Source organism: Lipotes vexillifer, unplaced genomic scaffold, assembly GCF_000442215.2.
Source record: "Lipotes vexillifer unplaced genomic scaffold, Lipotes_vexillifer_v1.1 scaffold1008, whole genome shotgun sequence".
NCBI classification, from domain to species: Eukaryota; Metazoa; Chordata; class Mammalia; order Artiodactyla; family Lipotidae; genus Lipotes; species Lipotes vexillifer.
Window position 1 is genome coordinate 2,487,897 of NW_006772616.1, and position 6,447 is coordinate 2,494,343.

General features: G+C 44.6%; 1 protein-coding gene across 2 annotated transcripts in view; it reads right to left on the bottom strand.

Annotated features, from left to right (window-relative positions):
• FOXP1 (forkhead box P1) overlaps positions 1-6,447 on the bottom strand; it is a 606,527-nt gene that overhangs the window by 377,097 nt on the left and 222,983 nt on the right. The window lies entirely within an intron of this gene.

The window sequence follows — 6,447 nt, forward strand, 5'->3', positions numbered from 1 at the left end:
GACGGCTGCATGGGTGGTGATCCAGGTTGTCAGGCTTCCCGAGTAAACGACACGAATCAAGTCTCGCATTACACGGATCTGTTTCCCCTTTCATGATTATTGTTTTCGTTTCTGAAATGGTATTTGGAGACAAGGGTGTTGCATGTTTTTTATAGATGGAAGAAAAGCTGGGTCTTTGCCACTCCGAGGGCTGTTATGAGTCTAATAAAGGTTTTTCCTGAATCGTTTGCTTCACTTAACTCCTGCTCGTTGAACTTTAGCTTTTTTGCTTCTAAAAAGGATATTAGGAACCAAATTTGATGCCCTAAACTGTATTTTACTCAGGCTCTTTCACTTTTATTAAGCTGAGAGGGACAAATTATAAATCAATAAAATTAATGGCTTTTATTTTTAATTAATTAATTAATTTATTTATTTATTTATTTTTGGCTGTGTTGGGTCTTCGTTGCTGCGCACGGGCTTTCTCTAGTTGCGGTGAGCGGGGTCTACTCTTACGATGCGGTGAGCAGGCTTCTGATTGCGGTGGCTTCTCTTGTTGTGGAGCATGGGCTCTAGGCGCGCGGGCTTCAGTAGCTGTGGCGTGCGGGCTCTAGAGCGCAGGCTCAGTAGTCGTGGCGCACAGGCTTCACTGCTCGGCGGCATGCGGGATCTTCCCGGGCCAGGGCTCCAACCCGTGTCCCCTGCATTGGCAGGCGGATTCTTAACCACTGCACCATCAGGGAAGCCCCTATCGGCTCTTTTAATTTCTTAGATAACCCTAGCTCTTCCATAAATCATGTCAATGAGAGTCTGTGACTTGATATAGTTCATCTTTTACCACCAAAAGCTGTGGGATAGAGAGAGAGAGACAAATCCCTCTCTGTGCTTGGGCTTTCCTTTTCACACAGTAAATGCACAAAGAACAGCACAGTTCAACCAGGCCCCAACTAACACAACATAGCAACCAGAACAGACCCTCTACCTTAAGCAGGTGAAAGAAATAAAAGTTCACAATGAAAGATATTTATATCTACCTCCGTTCAATCCATACAGACTTGAATTTTCTTTCAAAACAGAGATATGTAAATTTTCAGGACCAATACATCAAGGGTACAATTTTTTTCTTAATATTTATTTATTTATTTATTTGGCCGCACTGGGTCTTTAGTTGTGACACGCAGGATCTTTGTTGCTGCCTGTGGGATCTTCCTTTTTTTTTTTTTTTTTTCAGTTGTGGCATGCATGTAGGATCTAGTTCCTTGACCAGGGATCAAACTCGGGCCCCCTGCATTGGCAGTGCAGAGTCCTAAGCGCTGGACCACCAGGAAGTCCCCAATTTTTTAAAAATTAGAATTTCCAGGCAACTTAAGACATGGTCTATTGTGAGGCAGGAGATCAAATGAGCTCTGATTACTTAAGGATGAAACGTCTCCCCAGCCAGGCAGCGTAAGGACAGTGCAGGACCTTGAACTCCAAATTCCAAAGGTGTTTTTGCATGTGGGTTGGGTTCCCAACACTGAGCCATCCCAGCATTTGAGGTTTATCACTGGCCTTATCTGAAACAGATCCCTCGCATCCAACAGTCGACATGCTAACAACAAATATGAAACAGGTCATCCCACTGCTCGCTCATTTTCCACTTTTTGAAGGTAATTCAGTGCATGAAATGAGCGAATCTAATAGGGAATCCAGGTTCTTCACCATCTTCCCCCCCTTTAAAATGAAGATCCCAAGAAAGGACGTTATGAGTTTTATCAGTGTGGTTCCCAAATACCCTTCTGTTGATCTTCCTGAGTCAACAGCATCGTTATTCTGTTCCAGATCCTGTGCAAAGCACCGTACACGTAGCATCTCATTTAACCCTCGCACGAACACTACGAGCTTATTTATTAGGTCATGCTATTTCCCCTGCCTCAGGTAAGTAAACTGAGGACCAAAGAGAGGAAGTAATTTGTCCAAGAACAAAGAGCCAGGGAATGAGAGTGCTGGGACTTGGGCTTGGAATCCAACGTCCTTAATTAACTTATACCACCCACCATAAGCTTTAGAACCAAAAGGCAAATGATTCTGTCTTCATGGGGAAGGTGATGATGTATAACCCTTTCCGGATGGGACACACAGAGTATCAAAGACTTGTACAAGGTAGAGAGGAAGCTTTCCAGAGAAAACCCAAGGGCAGGATTCTATTCCTGTAATAAAGGTGACGTGTATGGTTTTCTTTCTTTTCTTACTCTCTCACCCAGACGCAGTCCTCTTAGTACCATGAAATATACAAATTCACAGGGAAATCCCAAACGTCCTCTGACCGTTTCAACAAATACTGACTGACAGCCTGCCTACTATTCACTGGGCACTATCAGCCATGAAGACGCAACACTGATTCAGACAAATCTGCCTCTTGCTTATAACCTGGTTAACAGGTATATTCGGAAGGTGACAGAAGCTGTAGTAAGTGAAACAGACAAGAGGCTTGGGTGGCTGAGAGTGAGAAGGGGGAAGAGGGAAATCATCTTTAATGGGGGTAGTCAGGGCAGCCCACGCCAAGAAGGTGATATTTGAACTGAATAATGAAGGATGAGAAGGGGTTAGCTCTGTGAAGCACAAAAATGGTTCCAGGCAGAGAATCGCATGGTCCAGAGGCAAGGAAGATTTGAAGGCATCTGAGCGCAGTAACAGTGTCTAAATAAAATATTTGAAGCCACAGAGCAAAAATTTAGTTTCCAAGAGTCTCGTGAAAAAGTAAGAGCCACTCCTGCAAGCCACTACGTCCACAGAGTCAACTGATCAACAGACAGCCGTGGTCAAGTGGTCGCCAACGCTTCTCAGTCTCTGGGACACGTCGCCAACTGGGCCGTCCATGAGCACCGCTGATGATCTCTGCCACAGTCATGCGGCAGCTTCTCTGTGCATGCGACACTGTTCTTTGAGGGCCAGTCCCAAGAAGACGTGTGGGGACCAGGGGCTGCTTTGCAGACTCAGCACAAAGGCAGGGACCGGGATGAGGCCGGGCCAGACCGACCCCATGTAGCATCAGCCTGCATGAGTGAAACCCTACTGAGTTTCAGATTATCATCAATACCAACCTGAAAGCAGTTAGTGAATTCTGCTTGCTAGGCAGGCCCAGTGTCTGAGTAAGTCAAAAAACGGAGTAAAGAAAGAACTGCTTGCCTCTCAGGGGAAAGCGTCAGAAGGGGACCAAGAGATCTAAGTTCTGTTAGCCAGGCTGTCCAGCTGTATACGTGGCTGCAGAGTCCTTGAAGACGGGCATCAAAGCCACCTCCCAGGGTTTTACTTAAACTTCCAACAGAATACCAGGCGAGAAGCAATGGATTGTGAAATGTACATTGTCTAACAGTACAGTAAAGACCAGTGAACCAGCCAGAGGATGGTAAAAACTCCTCAGAGACGGGGATTTCCAGCACATCACCCAGGGTGCATGGCACAATGCTGGCATTTATTACCTACCAGGAACTGGGCTAAGCTCCTTACAAGCATTATCTCAGTAATTCTTTATAGGAATCTAGCTCCTATTTGTATCCCCATTTCCCAGATGAGAAGGTCATGGCCCAGAAAGGTTAAGTAACTTATGCAGGGTCACTCAACCAGTAAATGGAAATGGTAGAATGTGAATCTAGGCTGATTTAACTTCAATGCAGACACTCTTACCCACACTGCTATCCTACAACTACAGCAGGCATTCAAGAAATGTCTGTGTGGGCTTCCCTGGTGGCGCAGTGGTTAAGAGTCCGCCTGCCGATGCAGGGGCCACGGGTTCGTGCCCCGGTCCGGGAAGATCCCACATGCCACGGAGCGGCTGGGCCCCTGAGCCATGGCCACTGAGCCTGCGCGTCCGGAGCCTGTGCTCCGCAACGGGAGAGGCCACAACAGTGAGAGGCCCGCGTAGCGCCAAAAAAAAAAAAAGGAAATGTCTGTGAATGCATCGGCTACCATGTTTCATGAGCATCTATCACAGGCTGGTACAGGCAGAGACTATATTATGAAGTAAAGGGAAGCCTCTTCTGTGGGATGGTAATTTCCCCAAGAATAAAGTACAGGCCAATCTGGAAGAGAGAAACTGGACAGGAGTGGCTTACTTGTCTCCTCCATCCTCCAAAGTAAGCTTTCAGCAGACATATGGGGAAGAGCAAAGCAGAGATGCAGAGTAGGCAACACTGTCCAGTCTCTGAGGGATAGTTCAAAGCCATCAGTGGCAGCCCTCACACATACTGGGAACAACACAGTTGGGTACAGGCCTGTATGTCCTAGGACCTCATGCTAGTACTAAGGCTTTAACAAAATCTCCCATCCAGAGGAGAGAAAATCCATTCGAAAATTTGGGAGTTTAAATTTTTTTTATAATTTATATATTTATTTATTTATTTATTTATGGCTGCGTTGTGTCCTCGTCGCTGTGTGCGGGCTCCTCACTGCGGCGGCCCCTCCTGCCGCAGAGCACGGGCTCCAGGCACGCGGGCCTCAGTAGCCGTGGCTCGAAGGCTGCAGAGCTCAGGCTCAGCAGCTGTGGCACACAGGCCTAGTTGCTCCACGGCATGTGGGATCCTCCCGGACCAGGGCTCGAACCCGTGTCCCCTGCACCGGCAGGCGGACTCCCAACCACTGCGCCACCAGGGAAGCCCTGGGAGTTTAAATTTTGGTTAATGGTTCTCGTGAGACAGAAATTTCTTTCTCAGATTTGCCATGGCACTTCTAGTAAGAATATTATGGTCCTAGAATATTTACTGAGATATGTATCTCTGCTGAGAATTGAATAAGCTGAAATTCAAACATGTAAAATTCAAATAAGACATTATACACACAAATCAATCAAAGAAAGAAGGCATTCATCAAAATAAATAAAAATTAGACATGGAAGAAAAACTGATAGCATGATTTCATATAAGTAACCACGATTGCTGCTCAATGACCATACACCTTTTCTTCACTGCTACTAGAACCTGGAATTTATCTGGGGCAACAAATGTCTCAAGTCTAAGGATCCAATTCCCAGATGCCCTTATATTAGGGGTGGATAAAAGGATGTAAATAGAAGCCACTGAGCAAGACTTCAGGGAAAGTTCTTTAAAGAGGACTTCCTCAGCTGGGAGGACTACTCTTTTTGTTCTTGTACTTTTGCCTCTTCCTTTCAGGATGCAGAAGCAGTGGCTGCAGAGCTAGCAGCCATAATGTGACCTTGAAAATGAAGCAACACCTCAACAGGCAAGCAGAGCATAAAGACAGAAAGCACAAATTGCTCTCCCCCAGACATCTTTTATGAGAGAACACACAACTAATTTTTTTAAACTCACATAGGTGCATCTCTGTTACTGGAAAACAATTCTTAAATGATAGAAAGACATGAAAACATATCTAAAGACTAGCCTACTGTTTTTTGTCAGAAAAAAAAAAAACCTAGGAATTCATGAATTGAGATTCTGATTACCCCTCTATTCACCAAGCTGTTTGTTTAAGTATGACTTTCCTTAATTAGTACCACTAGTCCAGGGAAGCATATTTGCTGAACCTGTCTCTATGTTTTGACATGCAAGGCTTGTGAATTTCAAACACACTTGTAGACATCCAAAGCATTATTATTTATTAGGGCCTATTTTAAAGGTAAGATCTGAAAACACTCGCAGAATCTGATGATTCAAGGACATTTAATAGTTCTGTATCGGCATTTGATCTGTAGCCTGCCATAGTCTATCCGCATAGCCCTTCATCCGTATTTGATACCAAAGAGGCATTTCAACAGCTTGTCCATCAACTATAAAATAGAAGGAACATACAGCCAAACCACATGACTTGGAAAATAAAAGAGCTTTCCCTCACACTCATTTAGCTCATGAAAACCCAATGTGATTAAAAGGGTGAAGGAGGTATATTCCACTAGGTGAACCATAATAATGGTATACGGCATCCATTACATTTGTAAGGAGTTTCGAAATTTTCAAAGTGCTTTCCTGTACATTATATCTTGTTTCATCCTTACAACTACAGCCTACTCCTACCTCAGTAGAAAGGGCATTATTTTTTTAAATTCCCATTTCTTCTTGATAAAAGGTTTGCTCAATAACAGAGGGACTGCTACCTGGTGAGGTATCCTGATTCCAGGTCATCTGTTCCCCTTTGATGCATCAGATCAGGGTCCACAAACTACGGCCTTTAGGCCAAGTATGGCCCACGACCTGTTTTGACAACTAAAGTTTTATTGCATGCAGTCACGCCCATTTGTTTACCTGTAGTCTGTGGCTACTTTTGCGTTACATCAGCAGAGTTGACTAGTTACAAAAGAGACTCTATGGTCCATGAGGTTAATAATATTTACCATCTGGCCCTTTAGAGACAAAGTTTACCAACCCTTCATTAGATCACCCTTCCACAGATATGATGCAATTTACAAATCCTGCTCCGAAAAGCCATAAAGCTATCGTGGAAGGCAATAAACCTATTCCTGCTGGCTTTGGAACT